Here is a 20714-nt window from a genome sequence, read left to right as displayed (position 1 = left end):
TCAATGTTCTCTATGTAGCTCCTTTATTAATGTATTCATTTACTTTTTCAGTTTACAGATTAGTGTCACAATTACACATGAAGAATACATTTGTTTTAAAACACACCAACCTGGAAGAAATAATTAAAAAAAGCTGATGTGATATGCTGAAATAACAAATACACTCAATATATACAAATCCTACATCATAACTTTACATCTTTTGGTTTGTCATACTAGGGCAGTCTTTGAGCTCAGGCATAATCCTACATACAGTGGCTGCTAATATCATCAGTAGCACTGTGCAATGTAGTTATACAGGAGCAACATCACAGGGTTCAAAATGCTTATTGATTACCGGACTCTAAATGGTTTTCATAAACCTAACCCGTAAAGACTAGGAATATGCACTGTGAGATCATATTTCAGTACTGAAGCCATTCTGCTTCACCATCATGTTTGTCATTTCTGTATGAAATGCCTTGTTGGATCAGTACCCAGCTGATTTTCCCAGTTTCCGTGCATCAGATACAGCGTGGATGCAGCTGCCCTCTTTAGATATACCATTAATTACATTAAAGAACGTCTTTCGAACTTCCACTGTGTGTCCAAGATCTTTAAGGTTCTGCACAACTTCCTGGGTGGAACAGAAGAAGGTATTATTGCATTATAATTTCAGTAAAATATTTAGAATTTATATTAAGGTTGCAGCAAAAAGCATATGCCACAAAATAAATATTCATGAAACATAGTAGATGGCATACATGGTGATCATTTTTGGGTAACCATTCTATACAAAGTTGCATAGTGTGTGACAATCCCAATGAGTCTGCATCACACCGGTCCCTCATCCTTCATCCTATGGGAAGTAAGGCCAAACACCTGACCTGATTTCACCTGACCTGGCAAGAGAGGCGGTTGCATGTAATTCTATAATGTGCAGAGTAAAACTTACAGAACTCCTGGTAGAGGGCTGCACCTTTGCTTCTACCTGCATGAGCATCTGTTTGAATGTCAGAATATTTCGATGCTACTGAAATAAAGCAGCTTCCAGCAAGGCACTGGGAAATGTTACACTGCTTGTTGGTATGTGAGTGGCAATGTAAGTAGCATTTATGATATTTATCAGTTTGAGAATGGGTTCAAACAACCTGTGAATATGCATCACAGGGTAGAAAAACATTGCACTTAACACGTGAATCAATGTCCTCAAAACAGTCACCCTGCACTTTAATCAAACCTCTTGCATGATTCTTATAACTGTGACTATATGACAAGTTACACACAATATTAACTACAGGCTGCAGTAGTAAAATGTTTTTCATAGCAACCCTGTTATTTGTGAGTGTACATCAGTTAAGAATTGTCACCACTTCACCCTGTAACCTGTCATTAGCCTGAGTTGAACAATAATGTGAACAGAAACATAATGAGAAATTCTCTCTTGAGAAGAAATGTTCTTCTTTTAGTGACTGTTGTAAAATCTAGCATTATACACTGCTCAAAAAATAAAGGGAACCCTTAAACAACACAACACACTGATTCACACTGATTTCACATGCTGTTGTGTAAATGGAATAGACAACAGGTGGATTATTAAGACATCTGGGAGGAGATCCACCACCTCATCAGGAGAGTGCCCAGGCGTTGTAGGGAGGTCATACAGGCACCTGAGCCTCATTTTGACTTGTTTTAAGGACATCACCTCAAAGTTGGATCAGTCTGTAGTGTGTTTTTCCACATTTTTTGAGTGTAGCTCCAAATCCAGACCTTCACTGGTTGATAAAAATCACACAAATTATCGATAGAAATCAAGTTTGTCAGTAAAGAACAGGTAGGTAAAGAACAAAGTATTTAATAAGAATATTTTAATCATTCTAATCTAGGATTGCTTATTTTTGAGTTCTCTTTATTTTCTGAGCAGTGTATTAGTTTGTTTTATTACAGGTTGTCCAGTAAACTTGTCCTTTTAAATCTCAAAGCTGCAATGAGCCCAAACATTCATTACCATGTCAAAATTGGGCTCAAAATTCAATGCATTTTTGGAATCCACAAAAACCACAGGAGCAGATATTGCTTCTTCCAAACTCTTTCCAAACCAGAGGTGATTCATAATTGTCTGAAACAGAAATACGTAGTCAATGAACATCAACATCAAAGCAATTTTTTTTCTAAAATCTGTAATACTTAAAATGCAAAAAGTTAAGTGAAATGTATTAAGAAACAGTTAGGATTATAATCATTCATATTTATTACCCTGTTCAACTACATCTGGGTATTTTCCACAAACACAAAGGGTAGCAGAATTGATCATTTTTCAACTTTAACCTATTGGTCCTGTAATCATGACACTAACCAAGGCCAATGCTGTAGTAATCATACTGCCTCCTGATCCCCCAATCACTATCGTATCCTTCTTAGACCTGGAAAAGAGGATTGCTGGACTCATGGAGGAAGGGGGTCTTTCACCTGAAGTCCAGAAACAAATTACATTTAAGGAATTTGGCAGGTGCTCTATCCAGAGTGACTTATATAAGTGCTTTAAAATAACCATAACAGTTTCTATGATTCTTTTTTTGACTCAGCTGTTAGAACATCTAATAAAATTTCATTCCACCACCTAGGAGCCAAAACAGAGAAGAGTCTTGATTAATGCTTTCCAAGTACCTTGAGATATGGTGGTACCAATGGAGTAGTGTTGAGGATCAGAGTGGTGCATTGTGGTGCAGAGTGAGGAGTGATGAGAGATCTGAGGTAGGAGGGTCTAACCCTCTCTTGGATTTTTAGGCCAGCATTTTAAATTTAATGTAAGCAGCTACAGGAATATATGGAGAGAACATAGTAATAGAGTAGTGTGGTAGAATTTGTGAAGGTTGAAAATAAGTTGTGCTGCAGCCTTTTTATGAAGGCTGGTGGGACAAGACCACATGTTATGGAATTATTAATGATGGATGTGATAAATGGGAGGATGTGTCATAAGAAATAGACTAAATCATTGTGTAAGGAATTGGATCCAATGAACAGGTGGTTAGGCTAGATGGAGTGATGAGTTGTAGGATCTCATCTGAATTTAGGACAGAAAAGTATTCCAATGATAAAGAGGAATCCTAGGGGCAGTGGTGGCCTAGTGGTTAAGGAAGAGGCCCCGTAATCAGAAGGTTGCTGGTTCGAATCCCGATCCGCCAAGGTACCACTGAGGTGCCACTGAGCAAAGCACCGTCCCCACACACTGCTCCCCGGGCGCCGGTCATGGCTGCCCACTGCTCACTCAGGGTGATGGGTTAAATGCAGAGGACAAATTTCACTGTGTGCACCATGTGCTGTGCTGCTGTGTATCACATGTGACAATCATTTCACTTTGGGTATGTAGTACAGGTGGGTCAGTGGTAAATAAATAGCGATTGTGATTTTAAAAAATGGTGTAATTTGCCTTGATTTGTCAATTTTTTTTTGTAAAAGTTACTTCAAATAATTTTAAGATCACGATATGTTGACACCTGACTGTAATTGTGATTTTCCTGCATTTATCTTTCTGCTGCTTGCAGAACCCTATGATTGCTTCATAGGGCATTTAAGAGACAAGGAGCCCAAGCCTCTTGAGGTTTGGATAGAGGTCAAAGAAAATCAATAGATGAATAAAGCGAATATGAGATGAGAGGGTCTGTCAGAAGAAGAGAAAGAAGTGGACAGAGATGTGAAGTGTAGTGGTCTGTAGTTGAAGATGGGTGACTGAAAACTAGGTCTAAGATATGTGTTTTAGACCAGTTGTTGGAGTGGAGGAGAGGAAGAATGTTTTATGGATGATTGAAACCTCCAACGAGGATTAAAGGGGTATCAATAGGGGATGCCCTAAAATGTCTAGTTTATCAACACAGAGTCCAAGGATCCAAAATACAGTAGATCCGAATCCGTAGATTGAGTGGGGAAGAAATAGTAACTGTGTGGAATTCAAAGGAGGGTTAGTGTGCAGAAACTATAGTTATTCAAAGCAGAATGGAACACAAGAAAACAAATATCTGTGTAAAATCATTTTAATTATTTAAAGAATTTTGAAATAGGACTAGACAATAATGCGGATTACCAGCCTGAATTTGGTCCACTTTTCCACAGAAATCAGAAAGCTCATTATTGAGAAGAATGCCTGTTTTTGGAGAATAAAGTCTGGACCCAAATCTGAAAAGACATGTCAACCAAATATGCATGTAAGACAAATTGTTCAGTGACACATGTTGAAATGTTTAACCAATAACAGAAAATGAGATGTAAGATTTCCTTCCAGCATCCAAAGTCATGCATGCTAACTTTTTAGTTTGGATCTGACTAAGAAGTTCTTTCACAACAGTTATTTGGAGAATGGAATAGTGAATAAGCGCGTCTCCAGGTAGGCATTTTGCACTGAGCAGCGTGCCACTTGGTGGTCATGTGCTGTAGGCTAGAGTTGGGTCTGCCCCTTCAAAACGTACACAAAGCAGGAATGGAGGAAAAGCTGTCTTGAGTGTCAGACAGGTCTACAACACAACATTATCATCTTACCGGGAGTTTAGAAAACCACGCCTGTTCTGCTTTCCTTCTGAAAGCGGCTTTGGATTTGCTCTAATGAGCAGAAAATGGTCTGCATTCAGTGTGGTCTGAATTACAACAGATTAGGTTTTCTTCTGCTTATAAATCAAAGTGCCCACTTGGGTGAACTAGACCTTGATTCTTGTATTGGAAAACGTAATGTAAAAATCTTGTGGTAGGTGCAGTGGTGGATTAGTGGGTAAGGAAACAGACCCATACTCTGAACGTTTAAAATCCTTAACTGCCAAGGTGCCACTGAGCAAAGCACCGTCCCCACACACTGCTCCCCACGGGCCTGTCATGGCTGCCCACTGCTCACTAAGGATGACTGTTAAAAGCAGAGGACACATTTTGTTGTGTGCACCGTGTGCTGTGCCGTTTCACAATGACAATCGCTTCACTTTCATTTATGGGCTGCATCATGATACATCAATAATCAAATTGATTGTTTTCTTGATAGTGATTTGGAAGTTTGGCTCTTAATTTACAATCATCTGTAGCCTCACACTTTAGCCTTATTTGGCCAATATGAATGCTTGAACACACATTTATTCTTGCCAAATAAGTCTAAAATATAAGATAAGATGTGCCTTTATTAGTGGGTAAAGTGGGAAAGGAAGGAAGTGGACTGTGCATGATGAGCAGCAAAAAGCACAGACACTATGCCGACTGTATAATAAAAGATTCACTGTACAAGTAAGCAAATAAATAGTCAGAAAAAAAAGAATGTGAGTTGTGTAAAAAAAAAAAAAGGCAGTATATACATAAAATGCATTAATATAAATTTGTGAGATTTTACATATGTACAGTGGGTAAATATACACATATTACACTTAAGAGAAAGAGGAGATGGTGTATTGAATGTGTGTGTGTTTTTTTTTTTTTATTCATCTATAATTGTGTGGTCAGTTGTAGAGCCTGACAGTGGTTGACAGGAAAGACCTTCTGAATCTCTGTCCCAAATCGTGGGGGCCACAGCCTGCTACAAAAGGACCTGCTCAGTCCTGTCAGGGTCTCCTGCATGGGGTGGCAGATGTTGTCAAGCAGGGATGACAGCTTAGCCACATTCTCCTGTTACTCACCACCTCCAATGGGTCCAGAGGGCATCATAGAATAGAGCTGGCCCTCCGGATCAGCCTGTACAGAGATGCTACTGTGGTGGAGGATTCGATTAATACATTAAACCAGAAAACTATTATAGACAATTGTTTATTGCAATATGCAACAAAACAGCCAGCCAGTTGACTGATAAGCCCTGCAGCACATTGGGGCGTTCGTTCTTATACAATTTTCTTATCTTTGGTCATATCATAACCATCAAGAAGACCCAAAAGACTGTGGCAATTGTGCGTGTGCTTAACCTTTCATGTTCACTCCCCAGATCCATGTGAAGTAAGTTAAGGGGTGCACCAGCTAAGGGAGGCCTCAAGGACAGACCTTGTCTCCTCAAAGGTCATAAACAGTTTAAGCATTGTACGCCCCGCTGTGTCAATCGGGTCTTCTTTGGAGCATTTCAAACCTCCCCATAAGACTAGCAAGGCCTAACAAATTATCTTGGTTCTTTCCAACCCTCCCAAGCCAGAGTTTCCTGCAGGTATGCATGTGAGTATATGCCCTTTCAATGAGATCATGCAAAGTTCAGACTGTAAATGTGTGAAGGGCCATACTTTGCGCAGGCTGCAAAGGCCCACGAACATACAATGTATTGCACCTACAAGTTACCTGTAGGTGCAATAGATTCTCAAACAAACAAGACCCAGCATTCATGATATGCACGCACTTAAGGCTGTGCAATTGGGAAATTAGTTGAAAGGGGTGTGTTAAAAAAATAGCGGTGTCTGTCGTTGACTACAAACTCAATTTTTTTGTACAAATGTTTTTTTTTCCTAGGAGTTAGCAATCCTGTTAATCACTAAACTAATACTTTGTTGTATTACCACCATTTTTTTTAACTGCTTCACATCTGTGTGGCATGGAGTCAACCAACTTATGGCACCTTTCAGCTGTTATCCCACTGCATGATTCATTTACATTTACGGCATTTACCAGATGCCCTTATCCAGAGCGACTTACAATCAGTAGTTACAGGGACAGTCCCCCCCCCCTGGAGACACTCAGGGTTAAGTGTCTTGCTCAGGGACACAATGGTAGTATGTGGGATTTGAACCTGTGTCTTCTGGTTTACAGGCGAGTGTGTTACCCGCTAGGCTACTACCAGCCATTATTTAACAACATTCCACAATTCATTTACATATCTTGGTTTTGCTTCAGAAACAGCATTTTTGAGATCAAGTTCTCAATTGGATTAATTTTATGGCCAATCCATAAAATTAATTTTGTTGGTTTGGAACCAAGACTTTGCACATTTACTAGTGCGTTTTGGGGTCATGGTCTTGTTTTAAACACCCATGTCCTCTTTAGCATAAGGCAACATGACCTTTTCAAGTATTTTGACATGTGCAAACTGATCCATGATCCCTGGTATGCGATAAATAGGCCCAACACCATAGTAGGAGAAACATGCCCATATCATGATGCTTCAACTAATTGCCCAATTGCACAGCCTTAAGAGCGTGCATATCATGAATGCTGGGTCTTGTTTGTTGTCTGAGAATCTACTGCACCTACTGGTAACTTGTTTGCCATGTAGCAATAAAAAATATAACCTGGATTATTCTGGTTAGTCACGCTGCACTGCTATTATTTTGAACAATACTGTACCCAGCAAACCGCATTGAAATATTTAAGCTGTGACTGGTGCCCTCCAGGACCAAGGTTTGTTACCCCTGGTCTAGGTAAGGACATTCAAGAAGGGTGATTTTCAGGGTAGCTGAGCTTCCTTTAACTCCCCTGTGATCCAAATGATCTGTACCCATACAAAAGTTTATGGTAATTTAGAAATGACTTTCTTTTTCCAATAAAAACTAAAGAGAGTTTGCATATTGTATGGTAACAGGCTGCACACACAGGAAAGGTTTATCAATGGGTTCTATGCAGTAATTTTCCAAGATACTTAACAATAATTATTTAGACTATAGCTCTTCCCTACAATATAAAAAATGACAAAAATTAAGTCATTAACATTGATTTGATAATTTGATTTGAAATAATGGTGTAGTCAAACACACATTTGCTGATGCAGTAGATACTCTTTTAGTGTGAATTTGGGTTTTATAGTGAAGCTTTTAATGTGACAATCGACTAGAATTCAAGTTGTTGATAGTTCCTCTCCTTGTGTGTAGATATATAATTTATTGACAGCAAATTTCAGCTACTATAGCCATTTCCAACATTAAAACATCTAATGTCTTAATGGAGCAAAACAAGGACATTTCTAAGTGACCCGAAACTTTCAAAGAGTAGTGTACATGTATCTCCCAAAGAGAATATAATAAGGAAATGTGGGTACTTGGGTACTTACATGTGATTGATTGTGCTTGTCACTGACACAGCAGAACCATCTTCAGCAAGTACGGACAAGTGAGTGGTGCCCCAGCTATCCAGGTATGGTGTGACGTTATAGTGCTGAGGACCATAAGTCTGACTACTGCTGATCAGGGCCCTCATTTTCATTGCAAAGCCCTCCTGGGTCATTTTTAATGGTTCCTGTGCATTAGAAGCAGTGATGGAAATTAACATTTTCATTGTGGCTGCTGGGAGAATAATTCTCCTAGTGACTTGTATTTTTTTTTTTTTAATCAAAGAGTTTACAGAGTTTTTTTTTAAGCAGTTGACAGCCACAAAAGGCACCTGGGGAAAAGTGTGTGGGGATGGTGCTTTGCTCAGTGGTACACCTCGGCAGTTTTGGTTTGAACCAGCAACCTTCTGATCACGGGTTTGCAATTGCAGATGCAATAAAATAGTTAATGAAAAGGCGGGTTTTTTTCAATTTTAAATAACTTTTTTTTTGTGGTTTGAATACATATCTAAAAGATATCATTTTAGATAATTCAGATAATGTGACTACCTCTTCAAACGTAAAATTCCTGAATGGTGCAACAAAGGGGAAATAGTCTCAGTAACTGAAAGTCTGTCGTATTCTAACCAATCAGAGATTGTAAAGGGTGGGTCCTGCTTCTGATTGGCCGAGGACATTTTAGTTATTTACTACCCGGCATACCCCCTGTGATCAACAGGTGCAGGGTCACTACTGGTACCCAAAGTACAGAAGGACACGTATTTTTCTCTTATTGGACAATCACAAACCCTGCACTGACACCACTTGCAGGCTCACTCAGGGTCAAGTGTGGAGGGCCTGTCGAAGCCCATTGAGAAATACTGTATATGATTTTGGGCTACATAAGAAATAAATAAATGTTGTTATTCCAGCATAATTGAAACATAATTTCAGTAAGTTACCTTTCTTGTAGAATTATACTTCAAATAAATAACTTTATTATCCAGATTGATATTCATTTACAGCTCAACATTGACTCTATAGAGGGCAATTTAAACAAAAGAAAAGTGAACCTGTAACGCTGCATTTTTAAATTCAATGGCATGAAAAAAGTTAGGCGCAACAGAATCAGCATCAGAATATCTTTGTAATACTAGAACTAAATTAGGTTCAGTCCCTGAGTAAGAGAGGTATCTTAAATACTGCATTGAAAAAAAGCTAGCTTAAGACATATATTACTATAATACAAATTTAATACAGAATATGATACAAAATATAAAATGTAAAGGGTGAGATGAAAAACCTTATTGAGTTGGAGGAGGAAAGGTGTGTTAAATGTCATTAAGTGCCCTGATTGCAACATGGTAGAAGCTGTTGTTAAGTCTGTTTGTCCTGGTTTCATACTCCTGTATCTCTTGCTTGATGGCAGCAATCGGCACTGGTCATGGTCATTTCAACCCTATTAAAGAGCATGAATTAATCAAATTAATCTCATCATCAAATCAATGTACTTGCGCTTTAGATCCGATTCAAACAAGGCTCCTTAAGCAAATAGCACCCAATGTTATAAATTCTATCCTCAAAATTGTTAACTCGTCGCTTAGCACCGGCCACGTACCAAGTTCGTTCAAGGTAACAGTCATTAGACCCCTGATTAAAAAGCCGGAACCTGATCGCAGTCAGCTTTCAAATTACAGACCGATATCCAACCTTCCGTTCATATCAAAAATCTTAGAAAAAGTCGTAGCCCAGCAGCTGAGCACATATCTAGACTGTAACAATATCCACGAAGTATATCAATCAGGATTTAGACCTCATCATAGCACTGAGACAGCGCTGGTTAAAGTGGTTGGCCTCTGATCAGGGACTCATTTCGCTGCTTGTCCTGCTTGATCTGAGTGCAGCGTTTGACACTATCGATCACGCTATTCTTCTTGCCAGGTTAGAGAATGTTATCGGGATTAAGGGAACAGCCCTTGAATGGTTCAGATCATATTTGACCAACCGATATCAGTTTGTGGACATCAATGGTGTTTCGTCTTCACATAGTAAAGTAGAGTTTGGTGTTCCACAAGGTTCTGTCCTAGGTCCATTACTTTTTTCTCTATACATGTTACCTTAGTCGACGTCATCCGCAAACACGGTATTAGCTTTCATTGCTACGCTGACGACACACAGCTGTATCTGTCAGCAATGCCAGATCAGAGGCAGCAGCTGAACAATATAGAGAATTGTCCGAAGGACATTAGACAGTGGATGCTCACCAACTTTCTCCTGTTAAACCCTGACAAGACAGAAGCGCTTGTACTTGGGCCTCAAGCAGCCAGACGTAAGCTGGCTGACTACACAATAACCCTGGATAGCCTTTCTATCTCACCGAGTATTGAAGTGATGGATCTAGGTGTCATCATTGATGCAGGTCTCTCATTCAGTTCGCACGTAGATAATGTCACTAGAATAGCATTCTTTCACCTTAGAAATATTGCGAAAATAAGAAATATAATCTCAATGCATGATGCTGAAAAGTTGGTCCATGCATTTATTACATCAAGGTTAGATTACTGCAATGCATTACTGTCTGGATGCTCTAGTAGATGCATGAGTAAACTCCAGCTAGTACAGAATGCTGCAGCCAGAGTACTAACCAGAACCAGGAAATTTGACCACATCACCCCAGTCTTACAATCACTGCACTGGTTACCCATCAAATTTAGGATTGACTACAAAATCCTACTTTTAACCTATAAAGCTCTAAATGGTCTCGCCCCACAGTACCTGAGTGAACTTTTGGTTCTTTACGAACCGCCACGCCCCCTTCGATCAATGCGTGCGGGGTCACTACTGGTACCAAAGGTGCAGAAGGTCACAGCTGGGAGCAGATCCTTCTCCTATAGAGCTCCGCAGTTGTGGAACAGCTTGCCTGTCAGTGTCCGGGATTCAGACACAGTCTCAGTGTTTAAATCCAATCTCAAAAATCTGTTTTCTCTGGCTTTTTGCTAAAGTCCTAGACCCTCATTTCACTTCATTTTGATGCAGTGTCAATTATAAAGTCCAGTTTATCACACAGTCCCCCTGTTAGACACAGACAAAGTTAAATTCACCCTAGTTAGGCTGTCCTAGTTAGGGTACCGGGCCACTGTAGCACCAATATACCACTATAACCACATATTTCAGTATCGGTCGTACAGTGCAACCGTCTGCCGCTGCTTCTGTTTGTTTTTCTCCGAGACACGGAATCAAGCACCCAGACTACTGGCAGACCCCAGTGAAGAGACCAGCAAATACATCCTGGTTCCTGACAACTGCTTTACAAGGACAAAACATGAAACAAACCAGAGGGTCACCACAGCCACCACCACCGTTACAACTACAGCTTCAGGGATCTTCAAATGGACCAGTAACATCATTACGGACACGTAATCTAGACCATGACACTGAATACATCCTGGACTTCTCCAATCCTACAACTGTAGGACTTATCATTATATCATATCCAACCCTGCACTGACACCATTTGCAGGCTCACTCTACCCTGGAAGGGGGTCCCTCTCTCTATCACTCCTTCCCAACGTTTCTTCCTTTCTTTTTTTCCTCTCCTAGAGTTTTTTTGTGTGGAGTTTTTCCTTGTGTGCAGAAGGGTCAAGTGTGGGGGGTGTCAACTGTAGGGCCTGTCAAAGCCCATTGAGACTTACTGTATGTGATTTTGGGCTATATAAGAAATAAATGTTGTTGTTGTTGATGATCGGGTTGTGAGGAGTCCTTTATGATGTTTTGTGCTCTCTTTGAGGCAGCGAGAGCTGTGCAGTTAGTCCTGAGAGGATAAATAACAGCCAATGATTTTCTGGGCAGTCTTCACAATCTGCTGCAGTGATTGTTGTGCTGTTGTGCAGCTGGAAAACCGTATGCAGAGGCAGGAGCACAGGATGCTCTCAATACAACACCAGCAGTTTAAGAGGTTTTTTTCCCTGAGAACCTTCACCAGCTCAGTTGAGTTCGCACCCCAGGACAGGTCCTCCTTAATGTGAATGTCCAGGAAGCGGACGCCGGACACCCTCTTGATGATATGACTCCAGACCAGTCTCTCAAAGCTCTTCATTAGGACTGGAGTGAGCGATACTGGCCGAGTGTCATTCAGACAGGTCATGGATTTTATTTGGTAACAGGACTAAGTGGAGGTTTTCAGGCAGGGTGGGACAGGCTGGCTGAAGATCTCGGTGAAGACCGAGTCCAGTTGCTCTGCACAGTTCCTCAGCACACTGCTGGGACCTGCCACCTTCCTGGGGTTGACAGCCTTGAGCGAGCGTCTCACTTCATGTTCCTCCCACTTAAGGGTGGGGGTGAAGTTGCTGTGAGCTGCTGCTGTTGCATTTGGAATAGCTGCCTCTGGTGGTTCAGCTCCTCTGCCATTGAGGCATCACCTTCAGCAGCTCCATGACTGGTCCTGTAGTTGATGTGCTGAACTCCCTTACAAACCTGCCTGCTGTTGTTGCTGTCAAGGTACTTCTCGATCCTCCTCTTAAACAGGCCCTTCTCAAAAAATTAGCATATTGTGATATTCATTATTTCCTGTAATGTACTGATAAACAGACTTTCATATATTTTAGATTCATTACACACAACTGAAGGTAGGTCAAGCCTCATATTGTTTTAATATTGATGATTTTGGCATACAGCTCATGAAAACCCAAAGTTCCTATCTCAAAAAATGAGCATATCATGAAAAGGTTCTCTAAACGAGCCATTAACCTAATCATCTGAATCAACTAATTATCTCTAAAAGATTCCTGAGGCTTTTAAAAACTCCCAGCCTGGTTCATTACTCAAAACCGCATTCATGGGTAAGACTGCCGACCTGACTGCTGTCCAGAAGGCCATCATTGACACCCTCAAGCAAGAGGGGAAGACACAGAAAGAAATTTCTGAACGAATAGGCTGTTCCCAGAGTGCTGTATCAAGGCACCTCAGTGGGAAGTCTGTGGGAAGGAAAAAGTGTGGCAGAAAACGCTGCACAACGAGAAGAGGTGACCAGACCCTGAGGAAGATTATGCAGAAGGACCGATTCCAGACCTTGGGGGACTGAGTCTGGAGTAGGAAAAGCCAGAGCCACCGTGCACAGGCGTGTGCAGGAAATGGGCTACAGGTGCCGCATTCCCCAGGTCAAGCCACTTTTGAACCAGAAACCACGGCAGAAGCACTCAGTGGTCCAAAGTACTTTTTTCGGATGAAAGCTAATTTTGCATGTCGTTCGGAAATCAAGGTGCCAGAGTCTGAAGGAAGACTGGGCAGAGAGAAATGCCAAAATGCCTGAAGACCAGTGTCAAGTACCCACAGTCAGTGATGGTCTGGGGTGCCATGTAAGCTGCTGGTGTTGGTCCACTGTGTTTTATCAAGGGCAGGGTCAATGCAGCTAGCTATCAGGAGATTTTGGAGCACTTCATGCTTCCATCTGCTGAAAAGCTTTATGGAGATGAAGATCTCCACAGATCTCCACAGTGCCGAAACCACTGGAAAATGGTTTACTGACCATTGTATTTCTGTGCTCAATTGGCCTGCCAACTCTCCTGACCTGAACCCCATAGATAATCTGTGGGATATTGTGAAGAGAAAGTTGAGAGACACAAGACCCAACACTCTGGATGAGCTTAAGGCCGCTATCGAAGCATCCTGGGCCTCCATAACACCTCAGCAGTGCCACAGACTGATTGCCTCCATGCCACGCCGCATTGAAGCAGTCATTTCTGCAAAAGGATTCCCGACCAAGTATTGAGTGCATAACTGAACATGATTATTTGAAGGTTGACTTTTTTTTTTTTTTTTTTTAATTGGTCTGATGAAATATGCTATTCAAGATAGGAATGTTGGGTTTTCATGAGCTGTATGCCAAAACCATCAATATTAAAAATATAAAAGGCTTGTACTACCTTCAGTTGTGCGTGATGAATCTAAAATATATGAAAGTCTAATGTTTATCAGCACATTACAGGAAATAATGAACTTTATCACAATATGCAAAAAACTGTCAGTGTGGAGTGCCAGGACAGGATGTTCAAAAAAAGTCTCAGTTGGTTCAGTCACAGCAGTCCTGTAGCTGCAGAGAAGCATCATCAGGCCAGGTTGTGATGGATCTTGTGATAGTTGGAGCAGATTTGTGGAAGGGGTGTATGATATAATCAGCAGCAGTGACATGTGGTCAGACTGGGCCAGGTGTGGGAGCTTGATGTTCATGTAGACCTTATCTAGCGTGGTAGCTCCTCTGGTAGCACAGTTTAATATGCTGCTTTTTGTCACTACGTTTGCACACCAGTTGTTGATATAAATACACAAACCATCTCCTCTGCTCTTAACGGAGTATTGTTCTGTTGTGGCAGTTGTACTTTTTGTACTAAAAGTAAAACTCACATAAATACACATAAAATGACACTCCGGAGGGGAGAGCACCGAGCCGCTGCAACTGTGTGTGCCGGCATCTTGCAACCAGCAAAAAAGTTAGTCTAGAGCTCTGCTTTACTGGCAAATCGCATGGTGCAGAACACGAACTATCTAGCTCCAACAGCTCCAACATCTCCAACACTAGCTCCAACACTTTCACATTCACTGCTCAGTTACAATTTATCCTACACAGCTATTGTGCGCCAATTGGCTGACGTCAACGTATTTCAACCGCAAAGCACTCACACAGTAATCTGAAGGTTGCCGGTTCCTGAACCACCAAGGTGTCACTGAGGTGCCACTGAGCAACGCACCATCCCCACACACTGCTCTCTGGGTACCTGGGCACCTCATGGCTGCCCACTGCTCACTAAGGGTGAAGGTTAAAAGCAGAGGACACATTTTGTTGTGTGCACCGTGTGCCATGCTGCAGTGTATCACAATGACAATCACTTCACTTTTATTTACATTTTGCTTAGCATCCCAAGTTTTTTTTTTAAACTGGGGTTGTATTTGAAAGACTTATGAATGATTTGTGGCAAGGAGCTCTTGACACCCTGGAATAAAAGGAACTGAAAAACAGTTTTATGTTCACATACCCTTTCAGAACCAAATCTGGGATCCCGCAGGAACTTCTTCAGACTGTTAGCAAATTTACATGTCTCCACATAGCGGTGAAAGGTAAGTGTTTTCTGTTTCCCTCTTAGCGACTCTGAAGATAGATTATAACCTGCAGAGAAACGTGTTAAATTATACACAGTGGGCCCCACATCTGGACCAAATGTCACTGTAAATTCAGAGACCGACTATTGGCCTTAATTAGATTCCAAAGTGATTTAGAAACCCTTTTTCTATGTCTCATTGTACACTGAAACGAAAGCATAGAACAAAAAAAACCATTTGAAATCATGGAATACTTTTATAACTCAAAGTTCAATAGGTCAAGTAGTATCTAGCTGTACCAGTCTACACATGTAATGTTCATGAAAGCTAAAGTCAATTCTTCTGCCTGACTAGACAAGCCTGCTTGCAATTCCAAGAATGACTAAATTAAATGATCATAAGTCTGCAGTACAACAGCAGCTCACCTCTCATAGTGTTTAATATGAAGCTGAGTGTAGCACCCCCAGCTGGTGGAGGTGGGATATACATATCAAAATCTCCCAGTGGCACCTTCCACGCACTGGTCACAGATACTTCGAATGAGTTCAGGTCCTCCAAGGACAAGATTCCCCCTGACATTCAGAACCAGTGATACAAAGCCAGTTAAATCAGTTAGAAGTAGCACGTTTTCACTCTGCTATAATCAGCATGTCTTAAAACACAAACCACAAAAAAAGAACAAGCTAAGACATCATAACTGTAATAATGGAATGGTATGCACCTCAGAATTTTTTATTAATTAAGTGTTCATTCATAATGGGTTACCTGCATCCTTTATATCACTAATTAAGCTTCTGGCTATTTCTCCTGTGTAGAAAGCATCTGCACCCTTCTCTGCAATGACTTCCAGGGTATCAGCAAGTTTTTCAAACCTCAGGGTGTCTCCTTCCTTCAGCAGCTTCCCATTTTTATCTGTGAACAACTTCCTGTAATCGGAGCAGTTGTAAATATGTGTACTTTCATGTAAATATAAAAGGGTAATTCCAGCATCTTAAACCCAGTAGGATTATTTGGTCTGGTGAAACAAACCTTCTCATTCACAAACAATGCCTAACGCGCTTCTAAAAGAAAGGTCCAAATTTTCCAAAAATTCACTTTTGCTAATATAGTGTATTTCTTTTCTTTACTTTACTTGGCAGATGCTTTTATCCAAAACGACTTACAAGAGGAAGACACCAGCAATTCTTATTCGGTTTTTGAGTTACAAAACTATGAGTCCTGATAAGGCCTGACCTGTCAGGAATAGAACATGCAGGGGAATTGTTAGGTGCTAGACAATTTTTTTTGTGAGTGTGTGCACGTGTGCAAGTGTTACATTTGTCTGAAATACTTGTGGGTTTTCAGCTGCTTCTTAAAGTTGGTGGTAGTCTCGGCAAGTTGAATGGAGCAGGACAAGTTGTTCCACCAGCCAGGGACAACAAAGGAGAACAGAGCCAATTGGGATCGGAGACCCCGTGAAGAGGGGATTTTCAGTCTGGTTTCATTTGCAGATCTGAGAGGGTGTGCAGGAGTGTAACTGGCTTGTATTGTGTTGGTGTAAGAGGGAGAACTTCCATTTACAGCCCTGTAGGCAGCATCAAGGATTTAAACTCAATGCGAGTAGCTACCGGGAGCCGGTGGAGAGAGGTGAGAAGAGGCATGACATGGGTGTGTTTCGGCTGATTGAAGATGAGGCGGGCTGGACCATTTTGGACCATCTGGAGTGGTTTATGGTGAATGCAGTGGCTCCAGCCAGGAGAGTTATAATAGTCAAGTTTCGAGATGACCATTGCCTGGAAGAGGAGCTGCATAGCTGCCTAAACAAAGTGGCCTACATCTTCCAGTCGTTCAAATTCCAGCTAAATGCTCATTAGCTTGTGTTCCTGTTTATCTCAGTCATCTAGTAGGTAATGAGATGTTAATGATGTACCCAGATTCACAATCTACATGTGAATCTCCATCTTACCGAAGCTGCAGTGTCTTGTCTTGTAACATGTACAGAAATCGAGCAAGAACAGGTGACAGTGGGATACCCTCCCTGGCCATTTTGATAGTGGGCTGGAAGAGACTGGCCCAGGGCAGTTTCCCATACTGCCTGTGAACCTCCTCATAGGCCCGGACCTCACCGGGAACACCGATCCACTCAGTACCTGGAGTTAAGAAAACCATATTCTTCATTTAGCTGCCTTTTCCCTCATTCTGACCTTTATAAAAAAGAATGCAAAGGAAGAATAAATGTTCATGTGAGAATCTCATATGATTCCCCGTTTTCTTTGAATATAGACTAAAATCAAATTCCAAACCGATTTGAGCAAAACAGACCTGCCAGGTTTAAAGCATATTGTACATGCTTCTCAGAGAGGAAAACCACATGGACAATTCCCCGTTGAGACAACGACTGGGACTGTATATACACTGCTCAAAAAAAAAAAAAAAAAAATCCTAGATATGATCAATAACATATTCTTATTAAATACTTTGTTCTTAGTTGAATATTCTGACAACAAAAGAACAAATGTATCAACCCATCAATGTTTGATTTGGAGTCTAAAACTGGAAAAACACAATACAGGCTGAGCCAACTTTGATGTCTGTGGCCTCCAAGTGCCTGTATGACCTCCCTACAACTCCTGGGCATGCTCCTGCTGAGGTGGTCTCCTGAGAGTCCTCCTCCCAGACCTGGACTAAAGCATCCACTGACAGTCTGTTGGTGGATATAGCATTGACCAGCATTCAAAAGTGACCAAAATATCAGGAAGAAAGCATAGAAACTGACAAGTGGTCTGTGGAACCACCTGCAGAACCACGCCTTTATTGGGGAGGTCTTGCTAATTTCCACCTGTTGTCTATTCCATTTGTACAACAGCATGTGAAATTGATGATCAATCAGTGTTGCTTCCTAAGTGGACAGTTTGGGGAGTGTGTGTGCAAGTGTGTCATGCACTGGTTGGTGTGAAATAATGAAGATGATAAAAATAATCATTCCGAAGACACTGCAGCATACCTGGAAGTGACTGAAAGGATTGTGTGCATTTCTTCAGCAGTTCAGGGTTGAAATTCTTTGGCACAGTTTCCCGGGCATTGATGATTTGAACTTTTCCTGTGCATGGACGAATTCTCAGTGATAGTATCTTCTTAACAGCATGACAAAAGCACATTAATGAAATTCTGATCTTACCACTTGCATCACGGATGGTGAAGATTGAGCCCCCGCCAACTCCCATACTCTGTGGGTGAATGACAGAAGTGCACAACAGAGCAGCAATAGCACTATCTACTGCAGATCCCCCAAGCTTCAGAATGTCTCTAGTTCAGAAAAAATAGAGTAAATGTTAGATAGAAATGGACCAATTCTGCTTTCTCAGTTCCAATTCCTGGCCAATCCTGAGGACTGATCGAATATTAGTATTTAATGAATAAACTACGGCCCCATAATCAGAAGGTTGCCGGTTCGAGTCCCCACACACTGCTCCCCGGGCACCTGTCGTGGCTGCCCACTGCTCAGGGTGATGGTTAAATACAGAGGACACGTTTTGCTGTGTCAACGTGTGCTGTGCTGCTGTGTATCACAAGTGACAAGTCACTGCATCTTTTTTCACTTGAATATTATGATAATAGTAAAACACAACATAAGGATGTCAGAAGAGCAACCAATAAAATGTAGGCCTATGTATGAGACAGATGTTCTACACTCTTAGACATGTTTTAAATACTTAAATGTCAGAGTTATAATAAAATCTTTCCTTTCCTACAAAATGCCGGATGTGCTGCTGAGAAGTGGGATGAGGAAGTTTACAGGGCCCGACGTCCCGGGGCTATTCCAGCCCTGCCCATCGGGCTACCGTCTTATCGCTCATTAGCTTCCTATTCAGCATGACGAGGGAAATCCCCCGTAGCGAGTTTCAACGTGTCACAGAGACCGTGTGCGTGTGTAAAATGGATGGATTTACGATGGATTTAAATAAGACAGGTTCCAAAAAAAAAGCGGAAAAGTGATGACAAATCCGACAATGAGGCAAAAAGCAAGCATAGCTTTCCATACAATTTCTGAACAAGCCAAATAACAATGTTCTGCCAGGTGTGTCGTGAGTTTCCAGAGCTTTCTGACTCGACAAGCTCCTCTGGGTCTTTCCTAAAACGACTGGTCCCGGCAACAATCACAACCCATGCGAGATCTCCGCGGCACAAGTCTGCAGCATCTTTCCCAGAATAAAAAACCACTAAAATAAACCCAACGGAAGACATGTAGAGAGCAGCGTCCTCCCTGGTCCTTCTGGAGTTCCTAATAATGAGGCTGCTTTCCATCTATAGTGAACTGCTGATACTGTACTTCATATAGAAATCTTTATTCCATACATTCCTCGTGGTTAAAACGTTTTGCTTTTCATTGTGAGACCTGTAAAATGTAATACAGGACGTTTTGCCTTGTAAATAAGGTAATTTTATTCAGAAATAGATATTGACTGCGGGGACCAGGCAGGACAGTATTGCGCGACAGAAGGAGATTAAATTTGAGCTGACGGGACAGTAAACTGTCGCCATTGCGAGCCGCCACATGCCAACTTCACGTTTCATACTTTCAGCTCGATATAAAACCGTATTCGCCGTCGTGTCCCCGAACTTACCGACCGACCTCCGAGCAGGTCCGGGAGTCCGCGGCCACCGCGGCTCTCCGGAAAGCCGTGGTCGTGGAAGAAAGTCACGCAGAGGACAACCACGAGCACCAGGAGGACGAGCGCCACACACACGCACACCTTCACCCGGCAAGGAGCCATGTCTGCAGACCCAGGGGGACCCAGGAGGACCCAGGAGGACCCAGGGGGACCCAGGAGGACCCAGGAGGACCCAGGAGGACCCAGGAGGACCCGGTCCTCACACTTCCGCAGGACCGCAGGACGGGCTGAAGACCCCGGACACCCAGGAGGACCCAGGAGGACCCGGTCCTCACACTTCCGCAGGACGGGCTGAAGACCCCGGACACCCAGGAGGACCCAGGAGGACCCGGTCCTCACACTTCCGCAGGACGGGCTGAAGACCCCGGACACCCAGGAGGACCCAGGAGGACCCGGTCCTCACACTTCCGCAGGACGGGCTGAAGACCCCGGACACCCAGGAGGACTCAGGAGGACCCGGTCCTCACACTTCCGCAGGACGGGAAGACGGGGGTGGGAGGGACATTTCAACAGTGTTACAACGACAATAAAAATACAACAGGTGACACTTTAAATTTGGTGTCAATTCATCTTTTATTAACTCTTAAATCTAAAGCTGGCTATGATGCACATTTTAAACCTGACATTCCAAATGGAATTTTGCACACATGGAAACTCTGTAGGGACAAGAAGTGCAAACTTCTGCCTTGTTTAATTCTCATCATTTCCTGGGGTGTTTGGGACGGTCCTTCTGGTAACACTTCCTGTGTTTGGTGACATGGGTGAACCCCCCTCTACCACTACTACCCCCCCCCCCCCCCCCCACACACACACACACAAAAAAAAATATTAAGAAATATGTATGAAGATCTTTTACTGAAAATCTGTTGTCTGTGCCATACTGAAATGTAACCAGATAAACATGTATTTGGCTTTGACCTTTTCTTGTCCATCTTCCATTGTGTTAATTTTGCACTCCAGTATTAACAGCCATCTTCCAACTCCAAGATCACCCCAAGGAATAGACACTTTTCCTCGAAGCGGCCCTGTAATCA

General features: G+C 42.1%; 1 pseudogene; it reads right to left on the bottom strand.

Annotated features, from left to right (window-relative positions):
- On the bottom strand, nucleotides 1-20075 carry LOC114783747 (glutathione hydrolase 5 proenzyme-like; annotated as a pseudogene).
- Nucleotides 20076-20714: the final 639 nt, after the last annotated feature.

This window comes from Denticeps clupeoides, unplaced genomic scaffold (genome assembly GCF_900700375.1).
Source record: "Denticeps clupeoides unplaced genomic scaffold, fDenClu1.1, whole genome shotgun sequence".
NCBI lineage: Eukaryota > Metazoa > Chordata > Actinopteri > Clupeiformes > Denticipitidae > Denticeps > Denticeps clupeoides.
The sequence above is the reverse complement of the archived record's forward strand: the minus strand, read 5'-3'. Positions and strand labels throughout refer to the sequence as shown.